The sequence below is a fragment of the Somniosus microcephalus genome, unplaced genomic scaffold (assembly GCF_052327205.1).
Source record: "Somniosus microcephalus isolate GS21.2 unplaced genomic scaffold, FLI_Smic_1.0 unresolved_chr1, whole genome shotgun sequence".
NCBI lineage: Eukaryota > Metazoa > Chordata > Chondrichthyes > Squaliformes > Somniosidae > Somniosus > Somniosus microcephalus.
Window position 1 is genome coordinate 36,895,088 of NW_028225179.1, and position 9,811 is coordinate 36,904,898.

Sequence of the window (9,811 nt, forward strand, 5' to 3'; positions counted from 1 at the left end):
CTCTCTCTGTCTCTCTCTCTCTCTCTCTGCCTCTCTCTCTCTCTCTCTCTCTGTCTCTCGCTCACTCTCCATCGCACCTCCCTGTGAGGTTCCCCGGGATAGTGCCCTCCATTTCCTCCTGTTGCCCAGAATCAGTGTAGTCCCAGGCTCGAGTCAATTTACCGGCTGCCCATCACATGGCAGAGGTGTGGGGAGGCTCGAATCAGATCTCAGTGCTGCTCTCCCCTGCCCCCTGCCCCACACCCACACACTCTCACACACAGACACCCACACACCCACACACTCTCACACACCCACAGAGCTGGGAAATGTCTGTTCACCAGCCAGAGCAGTAGCATCCCTTACATGGGGTGTGCAACAATTACACGCCCTGGGTCTGTGCCCCTGTGTCTGTGCCCCTGGCCATCTCCCTGGGCACGAGGGCTCGGTGCCAGTCACGTACCTCTCGCTGCCCAGCAATGCTCTGTGAGTGCTGCTCCCTCTCGCTGCCTGCTGCTGGAATGTGTGGCGTGCTGTTCCTTGCTCTCTCTCTCTCTCTCTCTCTGCCCGTTACGTGACTGCCCTCAGCTACACACTGACGTCATCGACTGACTCACACTGCAGAGGAGCCTTTAAAGGCACAGGCTCCTCCCGCCCTGATCACAATGCGGCAGAGCATCGCTTAAAGGGGCAGGCCCGCTCTCAACAACTTCCTTTCGGCAAATGTCTGCCTCCCTTCTCCCTGCGCGAAAGGGCACCGACTCGCCCCTGGGTTCGGGTCCCCGCGGGAGCAGGAATACCCCCCGCTCTCCTCCATCGCCGCTCCCCACCATCCCCCTCCCCTCCCCCCGCTCCCCTCCACCCCCGCTCCGCACCATCCCCCACTCCCCACCATCCCCCTCTCTCTCTCTCTCTCTCTCTGCCTCTCTCTCTGTCTCTCTCTCTCTGTGTCTCTCTCTCTGTCTCCCTCTCTCTCTGTCTCTCTCTCTCTCTCTGTGTCTCTCTCTCTCTGTCTCTCTCTCTCTCTCTGTCTCTCTCTGTCTCTCTCTCTCTGTGTCTCTCTCTCTCTCTCTCTCTCTCTCTCTCTCCCCCTCCCCCTCCTGTTCAGGCTGTGACCTTACCTTCTGTTGCTAAGAATACCATGCCCTTCAATGTGACTAGCCCTGACTGAAGTGAACTGGGAGGAATGCAGTTTGGGTCAGGAGATGCTGACACAGTCTTTATTACACGGTCAAACAGCTCCTGCAAATGTCAACTGGGAACTGAACACCAACTGGAGAACGCTCTGAGAGTCTGGAGCCAGCGTGAGAGAGAGGGAGAGAGACAGAGAGAGAGAGACAGAGAGAGAGAGAGAGAGAGAGAGAGAGAGAGACAGAGAGCGGGTCAGACAGAGAGAGAGACAGAGACAGAGAGAGAGAGACAGAGAGAGAGAGACAGAGAGAGAGAGAGAGAGAGAGAGCGGGTCAGACAGAGAGAGAGACAGAGAGAGAGAGAGACAGAGAGAGAGTTCGCTCTCCACCAGTTAACTCTACTCTACATCTGTTACTGGATGGCCATCTGCTCCCAAAGGTTCGCACTCACCCGCACTCCATCCCCCCTCACCCCATCCCCCCGCATCCCATCCCCCCGATCTCATCCTCCCGCACCCCATTCCCCCGCACCCCATCCCCCCGCGCCCGATCCCCCCGCCCCAGATCCGTCTCTGTAACCCCCACGCCCGCTTGCCCCAATCCCCACCGCGCCCGATCGCCCCTCCACGCTCGACCCCGCCGTCCCCAGGCATCACACGATGCCGCCCCCGACATCCCCTCCGCCTCCCCTCCAGATCTACCCCCACCCCCCCGACCCCGTCCTCCAGCGAGTGTTGCCGCCTTCAGGAGGGAGAGAGAGTTGGGGGGCGGGGGAGCGGGAATCAGTCTCATCGCTCGGAGCCTACCCGTGTCCCGCGGTTCGGCGCTGCGAGGGTTAAAGCACGTCACAGCCTCCCCCCCTGCCTCCCCCCGTACAGAGAGAGAGAGAAACACAAGAGGACCCGGATCAAACAGTGCCGGGTGCCAGAGCCAGTGACCTTCCCATCGACCTTCACCAGCGTGTTAGGGTGTGTGTGGGCCAGGGAGAACCGGCAGACAGGCCTGCGAAGGTTCAGAGACACCGGGAACCGCCCGCCTACCTCCACACCACCCCCACCGCCCCCCGAACCCCGGCCAGCAATACAGCCTCAGCTGGCAAAATAATACGCCCCGCGCCCAGTCACACTCCAGCTTTAACCTCGTATAAAACATCACTGGAGCATAAACCAGACAAAGATTCAACACCGAGCCTCATCATTTCGATCAAAGAGGTCGGTTTTTTAAGGAGCGTCTTAAAGGAGGAGAGAGAGGCGGAGAGGTTTAGGGAGGGAATTCCAGAGCTCGGGGCCCAGGCGGCTGAAGGCACGGCCGCCAATAGTGGAGCGATGGAAATCGGGGGGATGCTCAAGAGGCCGGGATTGGAGGAGCGCTGAGATCTCAGAGGGTTGTAGGGGGCTGGAGGAGGTTACAGAGATAGTGAGGGTGGTAGGGGCTGGAGGAGGTTACAGAGATAGGGAGGGTTGTAGGGCTGGAGGAGGTTACAGAGATAGGGAGGGTGGTAGGGGCTGGAGGAGGTTACAGAGATAGGGAGGGTTGTAGGGGGCTGGAGGAGGTTACAGAGATAGGGAGGGTGGTAGGGGCTGGAGGAGGTTACAGAGATAGGGAGGGTGGTAGGGGCTGGAGGAGGTTACAGAGATAGGGAGGGTTGTAGGGCTGGAGGAGGTTACAGAGATAGGGAGGGTTGTAGGGGCTGGAGGAGGTTACAGAGATAGGGAGGGTTGTACGGGCTGGAGGAGGTTACAGAGATAGGGAGGGTTGTAGGGGGCTGGAGGAGGTCACAGAAATAGGGAGGGTGGTAGGGGGTGGAGGAGGTTACAGAGATAGGGAGTGTTGTAGGGGCTGGTGGAGGTTACAGAGATAGGGAGGGTTGTAGGGGCTGGAGGAGGTCACAGAGATAGGGAGGGTTGTAGGGGCTGGAGGAGGTCACAGAGATAGGGAGGGTTGTAGGGCTGGAGGAGGTTACAGAGGTAGGGAGTGTTGTAGGGGCTGGAGGAGGTTACAGAGATAGGGAGGGTTGTAGGGGCTGGAGGAGGTCACAGAGATAGAGAGGGTTGTAGGGGCTGGAGGAGGTTACAGAGATAGGGAGGGTTGTAGGGGCTGGAGGAGGTCACAGAGATAGGGAGGGTGGTAGGGGGTGGAGGAGGTTACAGAGATAGGGAGTGTTGTAGGGGGCTGGAGGAGGTCACTGAGATAGGGAGGGTTGTAGGGGGCTGGAGGAGGTCACAGAGATAGGGAGGGTTGTAGGGGGCTGGAGGAGGTCACAGAGATAGGGAGGGTGGTAGGGGGTGGAGGAGGTTACAGAGATAGGGAGTGTTGTAGGGGCTGGAGGAGGTTACAGAGATAGGGAGGGTTGTAGGGGCTGGAGGAGGTCACAGAGATAGGGAGGGTTGTGGGGCTGGAGGAAGTCACAGAGATAGGGAGGGTTGTAGGGGGCTGGAGGAGGTCACAGAGATAGGGAGGGTTGTAGGGGCTGGAGGAGGTCACAGAGATAGGGAGGGTTGTAGGGCTGGAGGAGGTTACAGAGATAGGGAGGGTTGTTGGGGCTGGAGGAGGTCACAGAGGTAGGGAGGGTTGTAGGGCTGGAGGAGGTTACAGAGATAGGGAGGGTTGTAGGGTCTGGAGGAGGTTACAGAGATAGGGAGGGTTGTAGGGGGCTGTGAGGTTACAGAGATAGGGAGGGTGGTAGGGGCTGGAGGAGGCCACAGAGATAGGGAGGGTTGTAGGGGGCTGGAGAAGGTTACAGAGATAGGGAGGGTTGTAGGGGCTGGAGGAGGTTACAGAGATAGGGAGGGTTGTAGGGGGCTGTGAGGTTACAGAGATAGGGAGGGTGGTAGGGGCTGGAGGAGGTCACAGAGATAGGGACGGTTGTAGGGGGCTGGAGAAGGTTACAGAGATAGGGAGGGTTGTAGGGGCTGGAGGAGGTTACAGAGATAGGGAGGGTTGTAGGGGCTGGAGGAGGTTACAGAGATAGGGAGGGTTGGAGGGGCTGGAGGAGGTTACAGAGATAGGGAGGGTTGTAGGGGCTGGAGGAGGTTACAGAGATAGGGAGGGTTGTAGGGCTGGAGGAGGTTACAGAGATAGGGAGGGGTGTAGGGGCTGGAGGAGGTTACATAGATAGGGAGGGTTGTAGGGCTGGAGGAGGTCACAGAGATAGGGAGGGTTGTAGGGCTGGAGGAGGTCACAGAGATAGGGAGGGTTGTAGGGGCTGGAGGAGGTTACAGAGATAGGGAGGGTTGTAGGGGCTGGAGGAGGTTACAGAGATAGGGAGGGTTGTAGGGGGCTGGAGGAGGTTACAGAGATAGGGAGGGGTGTAGGGGCTGGAGGAGGTTACAGAGATAGGGAGGGGTGTAGGGGCTGGAGGAAGTTACATAGATAGGGAGGGTTGTAGGGGGCTGGAGGAGGTTACAGAGATAGGGAGGGTTGTAGGGGCTGGAGGAGGTTACAGAGATAGGGAGGGTTGTAGGGGCTGGAGGAGGTTACAGAGATAGGGAGGGGTGTAGGGGCTGGAGGAGGTTACAGAGATAGGGAGGGTTGTAGGGGCTGGAGGAAGTTACATAGATAGGGAGGGTTGTAGGGCTGGAGGAGGTCACAGAGATAGGGAGGGTTGTAGGGGGCTGGAGGAGGTCACAGAGATAGGGAGGGGGTGGGAGGGGGGTTGTGCTGGGTCTAGCCCTGAGGGCGAGAGAGTCTCGGCACCCCATCCAGGAGAAAGCAGCCCGCTTGATTGGCCCCCCATCCACCACCTTAAACATCCACTCCCTCCACCACCGGCGCACCGTGGCTGCAGTGTGTACCATCTACAAGATGCACTGCAGCAACTCGCCAAGGCTTCTTCGGCAGCACCTCCCAAACCCACGACCTCTTCCAACTAGAAGGCCAAGAGCAGCAGGCGCATGGAAACACCACCACCTCCAAGTTCCCCTCCGAGTCACACACCATCCTGACTTGGAAATATATCGGCCGTTCCTTCATCGTCGCTGGGTCAAGTTCCTGGAACTCCCTCCCTAACAGCACTGTGGGAGCACCTTCACCACACGGACTGCAGCGGTTCAAGAAGGCGGCTCACCACCACCTTCTCGAGGGCAACTAGGGATGGGCAATAAATGCTGGGCCTTCTCCTCCAATTCGCCCGTTCCCACTCCTGAAAGTGCTGAGTCTCTCGCTTGGGAGTGGGTGGGAATGGGTCCCATGGCCGTTGACCCATGTCCCATCAACCCAACTCTCCCAGATCCTACAGGTCACACCAATGGCATCCTGGGCTTTTATAAATACAGTACAAAAGCCAGGACGTTACTGCTAAACCCTTTATAAAAACACTGGTTCGGTCCCAGTTGGAGTATTGTGTCCAATTCTGGGCACCGCACTTTAGGAAGGATGTCCAGGCCTTGGAGAGGGTGGAGAAGAGATTGACCAGAATGGTACCAGGGATGAGGGACTTCAGTGATGTGGAGAGACTGGAGAAGCTGGGGTTGTTCTCCTTAGAGCAGAGAAGGTTAAGGGGAGATTGACCAGAATGGTACCAGGGATGAGGGACTTCAGATATGTGGAGAGACTGGAGAAGCTAGGGTTGTTCTCCTTAGAGCAGAGAAGGTTAAGGGACAGATTGACCAGAATGGTACCAGGGATGAGGGACTTCAGTGATGTGGAGAGACTGGAGAAGCTGGGGTTGTTCTCCTTAGAGCAGAGAAGGTTAAGGGGAGAGATTGACCAGAATGGTACCAGGGATGCGGGACTTCAGTGATGTGGAGAGACTGGAGAAGCTGGGGTTGTTCTCCTTAGAGCAGAGAAGGTTAAGGGAGAGATTGACCAGAATGGTACCAGGGATGAGGGACTTCAGTGATGTGGAGAGACTGGAGAAGCTGGGATTGTTCTCCTTGGAGCAGAGAAGGTTAAGGGAGAGATTGACCAGAATGGTACCAGGGATGAGGGACTTCAGTGATGTGGATAGACTGGAGAAGCTGGGATTGTTCTCCTTGGAGCAGAGAAGGTTAAGGGAGAGATTGACCAGAATGGTACCAGGGGATGAGGGACTTCAGTGATGTGGAGAGACTGGAGAAGCTGGGGTTGTTCTCCTTAGAGCAGAGAAGGTTAAGGGAGAGATTGACCAGAATGGTACCAGGGATGAGGGACTTCAGTGATGTGGAGAGACTGGAGAAGCTGGGATTGTTCTCCTTAGAGCAGAGAAGGTTAAGGGGAGATTGACCAGAATGGTACCAGGGATGAGGGACTTCAGTGATGTGGAGAGACTGGAGAAGCTGGGGTTGTTCTCCTTAGAGCAGAGAAGGTTAAGAGGAGATTGACCAGAATGGTACCAGGGATGAGGGACTTCAGTGATGTGGAGAGACTGGAGAAGCTGGGATTGTTCTCCTTGGAGCAGAGAAGGTTAAGGGGAGATTGACCAGAATGGTTCCAGGGAATGAGGGACTTCAGTGATGTGGAGAGACTGGAGAAGCTGGGATTGTTCTCCTTAGAGCAGAGAAGGTTAAGGGGAGATTGACCAGAATGGTACCAGGGATGAGGGACTTCAGTGATGTGGAGAGACTGGAGAAGCTGGGGTTGTTCTCCTTAGAGCAGAGAAGGTTAAGGGGAGATTGACCAGAATGGTTCCAGGGGATGAGGGACTTCAGTGATGTGGAGAGACTGGAGAAGCTGGGGTTGTTCTCCTTAGAGCAGAGAAGGTTAAGGGGAGATTGACCAGAATGGTTCCAGGGGATGAGGGACTTCAGTGATGTGGAGAGACTGGAGAAGCTGGGATTGTTCTCCTTAGAGCAGAGAAGGTTAAGGGGAGATTGACCAGAATGGTACCAGGGATGAGGGACTTCAGTGATGTGGAGAGACTGGAGAAGCTGGGGTTGTTCTCCTTAGAGCAGAGAAGGTTAAGGGGAGATTGACCAGAATGGTACCAGGGATGAGGGACTTCAGTGATGTGGAGAGACTGGAGAAGCTGGGGTTGTTCTCCTTAGAGCAGAGAAGGTTAAGGGGAGATTGACCAGAATGGTACCGGGGATGAGGGACTTCAGTGATGTGGAGAGACTGGAGAAGCTGGGATTGTTCTCCTTGGAGCAGAGAAGGTTAAGGGGAGATTGACCAGAATGGTTCCAGGGGATGAGGGACTTCAGTGATGTGGAGAGACTGGAGAAGCTGGGATTGTTCTCCTTAGAGCAGAGAAGGTTAAGGGGAGATTGACCAGAATGGTACCAGGGGATGAGGGACTTCAGTGATGTGGAGAGACTGGAGTAGCTGGCGTTGTTCTCCTTAGAGCAGAGAAGGTTAAGGGGAGATTGACCAGAATGGTCCCAGGGATGAGGGGCTTCAGTGATGTGGAGAGACTGGAGTAGCTGGGATTGTTCTCCTTAGAGCAGAGAAGGAGATTTGATCGAGGTATTCAAAATCATGAAGGGTTTCGATAGAGTAAATAAGGAGAAACTGTTCCCAGTGGCTGGAGGGCCGGTAACCCGAGGGCACAGATTTAAGGTGATTGGCAAAAGAACCAGAGGGGAGACGAGGAAAAACTTTCTTACACAGCGAGTGGTTCGGATCTGGAATGCGCTGCCTGATCGGGTGGTGGAGGCAGATTCAATAGTCGCCTTCGAAAGGGGATTGGAGAAATAATTGAAGGAGGGATAATTGCAGGGATATGGGGAAAGAGCAGGGGGAGCGGGACTGACTGGAGTGCTTTTCGAAAGAGCCGGCGCAGACTCGATGGGCCGAATGGCCTCCTCCTGTGCTGTGCCGTTCGATGAGGGGGGGGAGGGGGGCATTGGAATGCAGAGGGGATGAAGACGAGACCGGTTGCTCTGCCAGTCAGACTGAGAACAGGTGCAGCCTCCAAGGAGCGCATGATATCTGGGGGAGATGGGAAACTCGATCCCTAGCAGCTGCAGCAATGGATCGACCGTCCAGGGGCTATTGACAGGACTGATCCCCCACCCAACCCCCCACCACCACCACCGCCGCCCTCTCCCCCTCCCAACACCCCATCCACCCCCCCCCCCAACTCCGACAGTGGTGGACCTCTGTCTACAATCTGCTACCCCCGCCCAGGGTAAGATCAGCCAACATGAGAATTAGGAGCCAGGAGGAGGCCATTCGGCCCCTCGAGCCTGCTCCGCCATTCAACAAGATCACGGCTGATCTTAGAGTCACACGGCACAGAAAGAGGCCCTTCGGCCCATCGTGTCCGCGCCGGCCATCGAGCCCTGTCTAATCTAATCCCATTTTCCAGCACTTGGTCCGTAGCCTTGTATGCTATGGCGTTTCAAGTGCTCATCTAAATGCTTCTTGAATGTTGTGAGGGTTCCTGCCTCTACCACCCTTTCAGACAGTGAGTTCCAGATTCCAACCCACCCTCTGGGTGAAAAAGTTTTTCCTCAAATCCCCTCTAAACATAGAAACATAGACGATAGGAGCAGGAGTCGGCCCTTCAGCCCCTCAAGCCTGCTCCGCCATTCAATGCGATCATGGCTGATCATCCAAATTCAGTACCCTGTCCCTGCCTTCTCCCCATATCCCTTGATCCCTTTAGCCTTAAGAAATATATCTAACTCCTTCTTGAATATATTTAATGAATTGGCCTCCACTGCCTTCTGTGGTAGAGAATTCCACAGGTTCACCACTCTCTGGGTGAAGAAATTCCTCCTCACCTCAGTCCTCAATGGCCGGCCCCTTATCCTGAGACTCTGCCCCCTGGTTCTAGACTCTCCAGACAGGGAGAAACAGCCTCTCAGCTTCGACCCTCAGCACAGGCCTGGAGATGAAGCCTGGGCCTCTCCTTGCTCTGCGTGCCCAGTTTGAGTGGGACCTACCTCGGATTGCTAGCAGAGGCGAGCGAGGGTCCTGTCCCGTGGGCGGTGCGATGATCTCCGAGCGAGTGGCTTCGCACGGCGTCTGGCTGCCTTATAAAGCCAGCGGGGAATGCGAGGCTATTATTAACTGTCTCCTCCTCGCTGCCTCTGACCTTCTCGCCAAGAGAGTCTCAGCTTTCATCTTTAACCTTCTCGGTTCCTGCAACCTAACACCCTGACATTAACGAATTGCTCTGAAAGGACTGGGGCACTGCTAGGGAGGGGAGAGAAAGGTTTAAACTCTTATACAGGAGCAGGAGGAGGTCATTCAGACCCCTCGAGCCTGTTACACAGGAACAGGAGGAGGCCATTCAGCCCCTCGAGCCTGTTACACAGGAACAGGAGGCCCATTCAGCCCCTCGAGCCTGTTACACGGGAACAGGAGGAGGCCATTCAGCCCCTCGAGCCTGTTACACAGGAACAGGAGGAGGCCCGTTCAGCCCCTCGAGCCTGTTACACAGGAACAGGAGGAGGCCCGTTCAGCCCCTCGAGCCTGTTACACAGGAACAGGAGGAGGCCCATTCAGCCCCTCGAGTCTGTTACACAGGAACAGGAGGAGGCCCATTCAGCCCCTCGAGCCTGTTACATAGGAACAGGAGGAGGCCCATTCAGCCCCTCGAGCCTGTTACACAGGAACAGGAGGAGGCCATTCAGCCCCTCGAGCCTGTTACACAGAAACAGGAGGAGGCCATTCAGCCCCTCGAGCCTGTTACACAGGAACAGGAGGAGGCCATTCAGCCCCTCGAGCCTGTTACACAGGAACAGTAGGAGGCCATTCAGCCCCTCGAGCCTGTTACACAGGAACAGGAGGAGGCCCATTCAGCCACTCGAGCCTGTTACACAGAACAGGAGGAGGCC

General features: G+C 56.3%; 1 protein-coding gene across 1 annotated transcript in view; it reads right to left on the minus strand.

Annotated features, from left to right (window-relative positions):
- The window catches only part of LOC147094625 (fructose-bisphosphate aldolase C-B-like), a gene marked incomplete at its 3' end in the record, with an annotated part of 16,521 nt that extends 7,497 nt beyond the window's left edge, over positions 1–9,024 (minus strand). The window contains exon 1 of the mRNA XM_085974234.1: positions 8,915–9,024. The remainder of the gene's footprint in view (positions 1–8,914) is intronic.
- Between the last annotated feature and the right edge of the window lie 787 nt (positions 9,025–9,811).